The 13,802-nt window shown below is 38.0% G+C and overlaps 1 pseudogene; it reads left to right on the top strand.

Moving 5' to 3' along the window:
- Positions 1-531: 531 nt before the first annotated feature.
- On the top strand, positions 532-1,291 carry LOC110295666 (large ribosomal subunit protein uL29m pseudogene; annotated as a pseudogene).
- Positions 1,292-13,802: the final 12,511 nt, after the last annotated feature.

The raw sequence follows: 13,802 nt of genomic DNA, 5'->3' as shown, positions 1-13,802 counted from the left end.
GTATGATGCCTGGTTAGTGGCTCAGTGTCTGAGAGATCTCATGTGTCTAGGTTAGTTGAGACTTCTGGTCTTCTTATAGTGTCACCCTCCTCCTTAGCCTATTCCAGCATTTCCCTAATTCAACCATAAGGGTCACAAGCTTCTGTCCATTGGTTTGGTGTCAATATCTGCATCTGGCACTTTCAGGTACTTTTTGGGCCTATTGGAGGGCAGTCATGATAGGCCCCATGTATGTCTTTTGGGTCATTCTTCCTTCATAATGTTCCCTCAGCCTTCTCAACAGGGAGACGTGAATATAGATGTCCACTTTGAGGTTGATTACTCTGTCTTTTATTCTCAGCATTTTCACCAGCTATGTATGCCCATTTGCATAGGCAGCTCTCATTCTGCATTGATGGCAGGTTCTTTTAATGCATTAGGCATCTGGCAATATATACATTTTTTTAAAGCCAAAGAAACAGAGTGAATGCAGAAGTAATGGTCAAGAATGTAGAACATCAGACACGGACACTGTAGGTCTACATTAGAAACATGGTTGCAAATAGTCTAGTGGGTTTTTGTAGAAAAGCCTCAACATTCCTAAAGGCAGCTTGTTCCATAGTAAATCCTAAGGACCCTGCTCAGTCTGGTGGCAGGCCTTCTCTTAGTTTGTTGCATAAGAACACACCACATGTCACATCATTTCTCCAGTGTAAATTACTTCATACCACATTGTCAAGGAAAGGACTAGAAGAATTTGTTAAGGACCCAAAGAACTGGGGGGAAGAAAAAGTCAAATCTGGAGATTCATGGATCTGCCAGCAGCTGAGGAACAAAAGTAACGAAGACTTACTTAAGCTTTGGTATGTCCTTCTAACGGAAAGAAATATGCTTCTAACTCTAGAGCAGGAGGCCAAGAGACAGAGGTTGCCAATGCCAAGTCCAGAGCACTTAGAAAAGGTCATTGATTTCATGGATGCCTTAGATAAGTTGTCCAGGAGAGGGAAGATGCTCTAAGGCTTCTTCAGACTGGTCAACCAAAACCCAGACCTGGTGTTTGGAGAAGAGACATCTTTGGACAAATCGTCTGGCACAAATTCAAGCAGTGGTCTATACCTTGGTACCTAAGTAAAAGATACAATAGGAGGCGGTTCTTCACAATGCCTTATGTGGATCACTTTATCAGACTAAGAATTAAGAAACACTCCTACATTGAAGCAAGAAAGAGAAGTTTACAGAAAAAGAAAGAAAAATTTCTCCAGGCAAAGTTCCCACAACTCTCTCTCAAAACCAGAAATCAAGTACTGTCTAAGATGAGATCCAAAAGTCCAGTTCCATTGTTCTTAAAGCCTGTGTCCTGATGTGAATATCTATTAAACAGTTTATAAAGAAATGTTCTTGTCCAAAAAAAATGTAGGACATTGTTTTCTAGAAATATATAAAAAACTTAATAATCAAATAGGAAAAATTATCAACTATAAGACAAAATAACAAATCAGAATACTTCAAATATATGATTATGAATTTTCAAATTAAAACATGGCACTTGCTATATTTGAAAAAAGCAAAGAGATTTGCTAAAGGAATTTGAAGACAGATATGCATCCTTAGAAAATAATATTTGAACATGAAACCCAAATGGAATGCAACCTGATTTCTCAGCCTGCATGGGTCCAACCTCAGCCAAGGTGTCATTTCAGAATTTGGTCACTTGTAGCTCAGGCACATGTGTGTCATGTGCATGGGAAGAGGTCAAAGGACAATCCAGTTGTTGGTCCATGCATTCACCTTTTGTTTTCTGCTGCATATGCCAACCTAATTTATTGGTGAAAATTCTCAATTTTCCCTGCCTTCTCATTTCTCATCAGAGCACCTGGATTACAGTTCCATTCCGGGTATGACTTTGGTATGGCTCCTGGGCACCTGAACTTACATCCTCATGCCAAGTGGTTTTATCCACTGAGCCATCCTTCCAAGATATAGAGTAGTTTTTATGTGTGTGTGTTCAAGTAAGGCCAACTGTAGTATTTTTCTAGGGCACCTGACTGCAACTTGAATCACTCAGCTAGAAGAAGATGATGAAGAAGAAGGAGAAGGAGGAGAAGGAGGAAAAGGGGGAGGAGGAGGAGGAGGAAGAAAAGGAGACGGAGACATAGATGACTATTGATCTGAGAATAATAAATATGTAGATTAGTTTCAAATTAAATTTTCCTAGGATTAAAACTGTAGAAAATGTATCATGTTTTGAATCTTTTTTTATTATTACATATTTTCCTCAATTACATTTCCAATGCTATCCCAGAAGTTCCCCATACCCTGCCCCCCACTCCTCTACCCACCCATTCCCACTTTTTGGCCCTGGCGTTCCCCTGTACTGGGGCATATAAAGTTTGCAAGTCCAATGGGCCTCTCTTTCCAGTGATGGCCAACTAGGCCATCTTTTGATACATATGCAGCTAGAGTCAAGAGCTCCGGGGTACTGGTTAGCTCATACTGTTGTTCCATCTATAGGGTTGCAGATCCCTTTAGCTCCTTGGGTATTTTCTCTAGCTCCTCCATTGAGGGCCCTGTGATCCATACAATAGCTGACTGTGAGCTTCCACTTATGTGTTTGCTAGGCCCCGGCTTATCACAGATATTTTTGCATATTTGTGGTGGTTTAAAGGAGAATGGCCCCCATAAGTTCATGTCAATAAGATAGTATGAAGCTCTTATTATATTTATTAGATACATATATGAGGCTCAGGAATAGGGAGTGAAAATGTCAACTTCCACAAAGAGGATGCATTTGAGTCCTGTCTAGAATGGAAGGCATCTTTTCTGAGAGTAATCATTGACAAATTGGGAAACGATACTAAAATCCTGCCATTTAGAAGGTAAGACTCACTTGAGTTTGATACAAATTCTGTGATGTTATGAATAAGAAATATATCCCATAAACTCAGCATCTGGATACTTGGTTGCATCGTGGTGCTGTTGGTACTGTCTCAGAGGTCACTGGAAGAAGTACTTAACTGGCAAGAGGCTTTGGTAGTAGACTTTGAGGTTTTAAACCTTTTACTATCTGCATGCCTCTCTCTCTCTCTCTCTCTCTCTCTCTCTCTCTCTCTCTCTCTCTCTCTCTCTCTCTCTCTCCCTGCTTCCTTGTTGCACCTTCCCTCCTTCTCTCTCACCCCTGCTGAACTCATAATTATTCAAGATTGTGAGCTTTCAGCTTCTTGTTCCTGGTTTCATGTCGACTATTTGCTTCCATTGTGTCTCCATGACTAGGAGCCCTCTGGAATGGTAAGCCAAAATAAAACCTTGTAAAAATAAATTGTGTTGGTCATGATATTGTATCACAGCAACAGAAAATTAGTACTAATACATGTCCTATAATATTATCATACTCAACTTCATCTGGTATCCCAAAATATAATCCCTGTATTTTCTCAGCATTTTAAGGAAGTAAATGTGTCATGTTGTATCTGAAAGATGGGCCAATTTTCATGTTTATAAACTGAAGCATCAATTAAATTATATATTTCAAATGTCCCTCCAAGTCTTACTTTGTCTACTTTAGCAATTAAATGGTCCAATACTGGCTGTGATGATAATGTGTAGAGTTTTTGGTTGCATCTTGGATTTTCTTGGCTCATCTTAATCTGTTGCCACATACATGATTTCTCTCTTTTTTTGTTTCATTTGTGTTTTTATGACAATGTATCCTGAAGACACAAGTGAGGTGGATAGATGGATGCATTTCTTCTTATAATTTTACTACAGAAAGTTACAAACTGCAAGTTAGATCATATTTACAGTCAAGAGCAATGAGAAATGAATGTGCACATGGTTACTTGCTTGTTTGATTGTGATCAGCTTGATGTTTCTAATCTTAGACAGCTTAAGACTTTCTCTGCCTGGAAAATGTTGCAGCCAACAGTAGGCTGGGTTTTCTCATATCATCTAATTTAATTACGACAGCCCCTCATAAACAAGTGAACAGGTCAACCAAATATAGACAATCCCACACTGAGATTCTCCTTCTAGTACCTAAGTCAAAATCAATAGCTTAAGGCTCTGAATTCTGTGACTAGAAGACCCATCCTTCTTCTATGGTAGCAACAAGCAAACCTAGGAAAGATATTCAGAGGGCTTTGTGTATTCCCCTCCAGAAATAAACAGAAAACACACAAATGGCCTTTTGGCAACTGTGAGTGCTGGTGTGGAAGCAGCTGTGACTCTCTGAGGATCGTGAGCAATACTTTTTTTTTTCTTTTTTGAAAATTTATTTATTTATTCATTTATTTATTTACACTCCACATTTTATCCCACCCCCATTCACTCTCTGACTGTTCCATATCTCATACCTCCTCCCCACCCACTTGTCTACACATGGATGTCCCCACCACCACCACCCTTACCTTTAAATCCCCTGGGGCCTCCAGTCTCTTGAGGGTTAGGTGCATTATCTCTGAATGAACCCAGCTGTACTCTACTGTATGTGTGTTGGGGGACCTCATATCAGCTGGTGAATGCTGTTTGTTTGGTGGTCCAGTGTTTGAGAGTTCTTGGGGGTCTAGATTAATTGAGACTGCTAATCCTCCTATAGGATTCCCCTTCTTTTCAGCTTCTCTCAGCCTTCTCTAATTCAACAACAGAGGTCAGTTGCATTAGTCCATTGGTTGGATGCACATATCTTCATCTGACTCAGCTGCTTGTTGGGTCTTTCAGAGGGCAGTCATGATCGGCCCCTTTGTGTGAGCACTCCCTAGCTTCAGTAATACTGTCAGGCCTTGGGACCTCCCCTTGAGCTGGATCCCACTTTGGGCCTGTCGCTAGACCTTCTTTTCATCAGGCTCCTCTCCATTTTCATCCCTGTAGTTCTTTCAGACAGAAAAATTTATGGGTCACAGTTATGACTGTGGGATGGCAACCCCACCCCTCACTTGATGTTCTGTCTTCCTGCTGGAGGTAGGCTCTATAAGTTCCCTTTCTCTACTGTCTGGTATTTCATCAAAGGTTCCTCCATTTGAGTCCTGAGTCTCTCATCTCTGGTGCATTCTGGAGGGTCCTCCTAACCTCCTATTTCCAGAGGTTGCCTGTTTCCATTCTTTCTGCTGGCCTTCAGGGCTTCAGTCCCTTTCTCTCACTCAATACCAGATCAGGTTCCCCTCCCCCCAACACTCCCCCTTAGTGTCCACTTTCCCTCCCAGTTTCCTCCCTCCCTCCTCACTAGTAATTGCTTTCTTCTCTCTCCCAAGTGGGGCTAAAGTGTCCTTACTTGGGCCATTCATCTTGTTGATCTATTTGAGTTCTGTGGACTGTATCTTGGGTATTATTTACTCCTTTTTTTTCCTAATAATCACCTATTAGTGAGTGCATACCATGCATGTCCTTTTGGGTCTGAGTCACCTCACTCAGGAAATTTTCTAGTTCCAGCCATTTGCCTGCAAAATTCAGAATACTACTCAGCTATTAAGGACTTGTGCAGCATTTTTATAGCATTTAGTTTTCATGTGAAAATTGGGTTTTCATGACGTCAACTTTATATTCAACCCTTGAAGTAGATGAAAGGAAAGGAGATGGTGTGCAGAAGGGAAGGTATCTTGTTTCTTATTTCCTTTAATTCAAGGTGAGGGGTGGGTCCTTAAGTGAAAAATTCTGCTTCAGTTGAATTGTGAGAAACTTGTGTCCAGTAAGAGGGTAGGGAAGGTGGGGAGCACACTCCTGCAGAGTGAGTTCTCACATTTTACTTCTGAGCACTGAGCTCCTGGGACAGTGTTACACTGTTACATTGTCAGGTTCCCAATGGAGATGCTGGTGAGGTGTCTGTCTGCAAATGGCATGACTTGTGTTGACACATGAACAGCTGGAATGATAACTGTCAGTGTGGAAGGGCCCATTGTTAAAGCTGTGAAAGAACTGGATTGATAACTGGTTCTTTTTCTTTGCCTTTGGCCCAAGACTCTCCACATGTCTCTGTCCAGGCACATGACAGGTATGACAGTCTCACTGTTGGTTTCCTTATTTGTCTTTCTCACTTGTCCCTAATTGCTCAAATGAAACCTAAAAACTGACTCTGCCCAGGGTGGTGTTTTGTAAAAGTGGTTTATTCTGGCCACTGGAGAAAGAGAGGACTGATAAGTGGCACCAGTCTGTTTCATGCTCCACAGAACAGCATCTTAAATAAGGCAGCCAAAAGAAGTTGCTGCAGTGAATGCAACTCCACCCGAGGGCCAGGGCCTTGCCCAGGCATCCCAGTGAACTGAGTCTCTTCATTTTGTTTATCAGAATGCATGTGTGTCCTGTCCTGGCAAAAGTAAAACGGTCATTTACAAAAGAAGGTCAGTCTGTATCCTAGCATTTTACTAAAAAGCTAAAATGGAGAGAGAGACAGAGACAGAGAGAGTCACACACAGAGAGGACAGAGAGACAGTGACAGAGAAAGACAGACAGAGAAAAATTGAGGGAAGGAGGGAAAGAAAGAGAGAGGGAGGGAGGGAGAGAGAGAGAGAGAAAAAGAGAGAGAGAGAGAGAGAGAGAGAGAGAGAGAGAGAGAGAGATTATCCTCTTAGTCAGTTTCGGGTAGTAGCAAGTTTATAAATAACTTAATCATCAGTCTCTGTTATGATGTTAAGTTTTCCCTTCTTCTATTCATGTGGGTTTGTGCTACATTGTTATTACATTGCCCAGTTTCTTTAGAGAGTGTGTTATCTCAGAATGTTGGATCTACATCAATCAATTCTTCAATAATTTAAGAATATGTTTCTAAGGAGCTTGGAGAATTGGCTCAATGATGATCTAGAAGAGAATGCAAGCTCACTTTCTAGCACAGACATGACAGCTCCCAAGCATTCATAACTTTATTCCATCCATTCATTGTATCATCATATTCCATAACTCTGGCAAGCATTCTCAGGGTACACAGAGGCCAATCCAGTTAGGGAAGATGGTATCTAATTTCAGATATTCACATCAAATTAAATCAGCCAGGATCATCCCTAGCTCTAGTGCCTTCTACTTATTGCTGCCCCTTCTTGAGTAGATCACACAGATCTTCTTCACCTCCAAACTTCCTTCTGTCCACGCATTGCTTTATCTGGGTGGCTAACTCAAACAGGTATTCCCTGAGACCCTCAGGCTATGTGGGTCAACAAGGGAAGAAGGCTAAATGCAAATCATCACACCTATCCCTCTGCTACTCCAAAGCCAACCTCAATGTCTCATCCTTAGCTCTGTTGTACCAGACCACACATTGCTGCTGCCTTTCATTACCCTCTTCTGTCATTTCCAGGAGACTAAGCAGATTCTAGGTAGTACTCTGTTTTTTTCTCCCACTTGTAGACCCCATTAGCCTCCCCTCCCAACCCATGGTTATTCCTATGTGTCAGCTCCTAATATCTAGAAAGACATTATATGTGGAACACCCTGTGGATACACCTATCTGAATTTCAGAAAAAATTCCTACTAGGCAACACACAACTATCACACTCATCTAAGAACTAGAGAGGACAAGAAACACCAAGGAATCAAATACCCACCCAACAAAGGCAAGACTAGATATGAGCAACTAGATTTAAAAACTTCAACAACTACAAGGCTTAACACCAGCATAAAAGCAAAATTTTCAACAACAGTCAAGATAAAATGTCTCCACTATAAGTCAGTAATCCTACCACAGGCCCTGAGTATTTTAACATAGCTGAAGACAGGAAAAATAACTTAAAATTGCCTTAATTAATATGATAACATTCCTTAAAGGGGAAATTAATACAGCCCTTAATGAAACCTATGAAAATGCAAATAGTGGAAGGAAATTAATGAAACTGTTCAGGGTCAAAAAGTAAAAATAGAATGAATAAAGAAAACCCAAAAGAAAGAAAACCTATGGAAAAGTATTTAGGAACTTGAGCAGGAAATTTAGAGGCAAATCTCAGAAATGGAACACAGCATATGGCAGAGGGAATGTCAGACATTGAAGACAAGAAATAGATACCTTGGTCAAAAAATGTTAAAGCTAAAATTTCCTAGACAAAACATCAAGGAAATGTGGGACACTATGAAAAGAGTAAATCTAAGAATAAACGGATTAAAGGAGGGAGGAAGATCCAGGACAAAGACAAAGAAAATATTTTCATCAAAGTCATAGAAAAATTTCTCACCTTAAATTAAATGTTTATCATGGCACAAGAAGTACACAAAACACCAAATGGATTGGAACCATAAAGAAAGCCTAATTGATAAATAATAATGAAAACACTAACCCTGCAGAATAAAGAATATAAAAAGAAGAATATTAAAAGCATCAAGGGATAAAAATCAAGTAACAAATAACAGTAGATAAATTAGGTAATACCTGAATGATCAATAATGGAGGCTTTAAAAGCCAGAATGGCCTGTACAGATTATCTGCAGATCATAAGAGACAATATATGACAGTGTAGACTATCATACCCAGAAAATATTGAATTGCAATAAATGAAATAAATAAGACATTCCAGGATAAAATCAATTGACAGAAATGTTTATCAACAAATTTTATCAAATAGAAGGTGTTGGAAGAAAAATTCCAACCTGACGAAGTTGCTCACACCCAAGAAAACACAAGAAATAAATAATATAGGATGAACAAATTAAAAGAGGGTAAATGTATACAGATACACACACACACACACACACACACACACACACACGCACGCACGCACCACACCACATCACACACAAACACTACCACAATAATAACAATAAAGTAACAGGAATCAAATAACACTACTCATTGATATCCCTCAACATTATCAAATAGCATGGTGTATCTTTCAACATCAGCGTTCTGAAATCCTTAACAAAAAGTCAAATACTAACAGAATAGATGCAAAACCAGGTCCATTCTCTGTGTCATTCCACAAATGTACCCTAACATCAAGGATAGACATTACCTCAGGGTAATGAGTTGAGAAAATACATGGACCTAAGAAGCAAGGTGGTATAGCCATTGTAATATCTAACAAAATAGAGTACAAACCAAAAGTAATGAAAAGAGATAAAGATGGGCATAACATAGTCATCAAAGGAAATATCCACCAAAATGCCATTATTCATATTGACATCTATGTTCAAAACACAAGTGAACATCTATGTTCACTTTTGTAAACAACAACAACAACAAAACAAAAACAAACAAACAAACAAACACCACTACTCCAGTATAAATAACATGTTAACCCTAACACATTGATCATGGACCTTTTTTTCAGTACCCCACTCTCACCAATGATTAGGTCATCCAGACAAAAGGAAATAAAAGAAGTACTGGAGCCAGCAGATGATGTAAACCAAATGTACCTAACAGATATTTCTAAAACATTTCATCAAACACAAAAGAATATATCTTCATTCAAGCTCTTCACAGAAATTTCTCAAGAATTGACTACATACATGACACAAAGCAATTTTCAACAGATGCAAAAATATTGAAATAACACACTCTACACTATCTGACCAACATTAATTGAAACGGAAATCATCATCATAACCAAGAGAAAACTAAAAACCATATGAAACTTTACTTCTCACTGCAGAATTTAAAAAGAAAATTGTTTTGCCATGAATTAAAAATTAAATTGATTATTTACTAGATTGGGAAAAAAGTCACAACATACAAAATAATATAAGCGCAGGTACCGAGGAATGCTAGAGAATCAGAAGGACATATTTTAAAAACCTGTACTCCATCACATTAGAAAACCTAAAATAAGTTGATAATTTTCTCAATTCATACAGCAACATTAAATAAAGATCAAGTAAGCAATTTTAGCAGACCCAAAACGCCTAATAAATGTAATTAGTAGTTAAAGGTCTCCACCCCACTTTTGATCTGCAAGAGATGAGCTGTCTAGAGAGTTTTTAGAATAGCAAGAAAAAACTATCTTGAGCAGAAGAAAATGCAGAGAGCAGTCTCAAAAGCTGTCCTGAGCAGAACACAGGGAGGGAACAGTCTGTAAAGATATATCAAGCAGAATGATGCAGGCCATCAGCTGGACCCACGATCTAATTTCAAGTTTTTATTTTGTTTCTCCCAGGCATCCCTTCTCTCAAAAGCCATCTCTAATCCAAGGCTGATCCTTGTCAACAGATTTTAGAAGGAAGAAAATTAAGAAACACACACACACACACACCACCACCACCACCACCACCACCACCACCATCACCACCACCACCACTACCACCACCACCAAACAAATCAAAAGCAAGCAAGCAAGCAAACAAACAAACAACCAAATAATTAAACAAAAATAGGATAATCCCTTATAATAAAATAACTGCTGGAGAAATTACTGTCCCTGTCTGTTTGGTGTTCAAATTGTACTAGAGAGCTATAATGGTAAAAGAGTACTGGCACAAAAACAGACACATTGAACAATGGAATTAAATTAAAGGTCCAGATGTATTTCCAGAGTTCTATGAATTCCTGTTTGTTTTGGTTCTTGTGTTGTTGTTGTTGCTGCTGCTGCTGTTGTTGTGTTACTGTGTTTTGTTTTACAAAACCAGAAAAAGGAGCACCTTCAACAAATAGTGCCTACCAAATTATATGGCTGCATGTAGAAGAATCTAAATAGATCCACATTTATCATCCTGCACAACATTCAAATCCAAATGGATCAAGGACCTTAACATAAATTAGATACACTTGAGTTAATAGAAAAAGGGGGGGAATTAGCAGTGAACTATTGGCACAGGAAGCAAGTTTTTGAAAAGAACACCATTAACAAGGTTCTAAGACAAACACTACTAAAGACCAGCTTTGACACCAGAGTGTAAACTGAGACAGACAGTTAATAAGGGGTTAGTGTTGCAGTAATTAGGTATCTACAAAGACTCTACTGATTAGGGAAACCAAGCATACACACACACACAGAGAGAGAGAGAGAGAGACAGAGAGAGAGAGACAGAGAGAGAGAGAGAGAGAGAGAGAGACAGAGAGAGACAGAGACAGAGACAGAGACAGAGAGAGACAGAGAGAGAGAGACAGAGAGAGAGAGACAGAGAGAGAGAGACAGAGAGAGAGACAGAGAGAGACAGAGAGAGAGAGAGAGGATGATGATGAAGCAAGGATAAGCCTCAGTGATATATTTCTTGGCTAACCCCATTTTTATATCTTAGAGATAAACTTTTTACTATTAGAAAGAAAATTGCCTCATAGCAAAAAGTTACACTTTTTCTAGAGACAGTCACCACAAAACACATCCTTCAAAAACAAATCAAAATCATTACACAAAAGAAAATTACAACAGGGTATTGATTATGTATTTCTGATATGAAATATATCTGAACTAAACAATTCTCATCTATCTTTCTTTCCAGAAACTCAAAGTGACCTCAAAGCAGTACATTGTAGTCATTGATTAACAAAGTCTAAACAAGCCAAGTCTATGGCAGCAAACTTTTTCCTGTGCTTGGTTGACCACAACTTATACTTATTAAAAAGCAAATTATCTTTCTTACATCTTATTTTTTAGGTTCTGATTGACTAAGCTGGCTAAACCATGTTTTCTGTTTTTATACTCATAATGGAATTATTTGTGCTTTATTATAACCTTAATATTTCCTGGTATACTCCAGAAATTTGTTACCTCATCACTAGATCACAATATCAAAGAAATGTGGCCCAACTTAGAGGATATGTTTATTATGATCATTAGCTTGGCCTAAGCCTAGTTTCCTCTACATGCTTGTCATGTATGAATGCTCACTGCATGCCTTTCTCTAACTCAAGCAGCTTTTTTCATTCTATCAATCATTACAACTTTCTATCAACTATCCTAATTTATTAACTTTATATTTTCTATCAACTACCCTAAATTCCCAAAATTATTTAAATGAAACTAAACCCCTTTATTTAATTACTTAAAACAAGTCAGAAACACCATAAGATCTTTAATTCATCTAGGCAGGATTATCTGAAGTATTTTTATTTTCAAAATAATCTGCAAAAAGATTGCACAACAGGAACTTGTCATTCAGGGGGTAACTACACCAACTGATAGGCAGTGAGGGTCTCCAAGTGTCCATTCCCACCAATCCCAGTAAATGAGGAGTATGGCAGTGACAAACAGGAGACTGCATATCAGTGGCAAGAAGCAATCCTGGGACAAATCTCTGGGGTTGTGGCATACCAGAGCTCACCCATCATAGCTGATCAGGATGGTGGTCCTTCTAGAGGGAACTCATTTGCCCACAGTAGCTCTTCCTGCATGTCATATGCTAAAACGCTTAATAAATGAGATGTCATGAAACTGAAAATCTTCTTTATAGTAAGGACCACTGTCATTAGGACAAAGCAGCAACCTACAAAATGAGAGTGTATTTTTATCAAATTCACATCCAATAGAGAACAAAACCAAAACCAAAAGAAACTATACACTAAGAAAACAAATAATCTAATTTAAAAAAAGAAAAAAAAACAGGGTAGAGATCTTAACAGAATCTCAATAGAGAAAACAGAAATTGCTGAAAACACTTTAGAAATTTCAACATCCTTAGTCATCAGGGAAATGTAAATCAAACTACTTTTAGAGTTTATCTTATACTGTCCAAATGCTTAGGATCATAAAAACAAGTGACAGCTCATGATTGTGAGACTATGAAGTAAGGAGAACTCTCCTCTATTGTTGGTATGGGTACACAACTTGTACAGCCATTCTATTTGTAATAACCAAAAATTATAAACAAACTAGACATCCTTCAACAGATGAGTGAAGAAAGAAGATGTGGTGTGACTACATAATAGAGTATTTTTTTAATTATTAAAAAAATTAAATCATAAAATTTTCTGGTAAACTGATGGAACAATAACAAAATCATCCTAACACAGAAAGAAAATTATGATATGTACTTTCTTTTATTTAAATATTAGCTAAGGCAAAGGCAACCAAGCTTCTATCCATGGAACCACAGTGGTTAGATATAGAGTAAGAGACTAGGACTTATTATTGTTCATCCTACATAAGGGAAAATGAATACATAGTTCTGGATAGATGAAAGGGTTTGGAATGGAATGGGAAATGGATGAGTGTATGGTATTATCAGATTATGCAGAATCTCCTAATATAATACTGATTCTTTATATGCAGAAAGAGTAGTTTTGCATATAGAGACTGCTTAACTTGTATGTGATAATTCAGAATTATCTTTTTTATTTCTGTGATTGCAACAGGCCATCAGAGGTAGAAACTGTCCATTACATATTACTCATAATCTTTCTCATACAGGTTTGCTATGCCCATTACCTCAAGGGAATGAGGAATTTCATCAATTACTAATGAGAAGTTATGTTGGAAGCCCCAAAATTTCATGAGAAAGAAACATCATATTAATGGAAAATGTATAAAGAAATAAGTTTCTAGCACTTTGCAGCAAACAAAGAAATAATATTTTCTTTTAAAAAATGTCCTGCATGTTCTCTATACAAGCAAATTCTATTAGATCCTGGTAGTAACCCTTGGGGTACCAAAAGAAATGATATCTGGCACATGGGTGTTATTAATTTTGCAGAATTTGGAAAACAAAGGTATATATTTCATATCATTGACATGTACTCAGGGTTTTAATTGGCAACTGCTTTAAGTTCTGAAGTGTTTGATTTGTAATTGCATACATATTGGAAATAATGGCAATTATGGGGATTCTTGCACAAATTAAAACTGACAAGGCTCTTACGTTATGTATCCAAATAGAAACATTTTTTGCATATTACAATATAAAGCATGTTGCTGATATACTAAACAATCACCCAGGACAGATTGTGATAGAAAGAGCCAATCATTTCTTAAAAGAGATGTCTA

Source organism: Mus caroli, unplaced genomic scaffold (genome assembly GCF_978045245.1).
Source record: "Mus caroli unplaced genomic scaffold, Mus_caroli_1 scaffold_7, whole genome shotgun sequence".
NCBI classification, from domain to species: Eukaryota; Metazoa; Chordata; class Mammalia; order Rodentia; family Muridae; genus Mus; species Mus caroli.
Note: the sequence above shows the minus strand (reverse complement) of the source record. Positions and strands in the feature narration are given on the sequence as shown.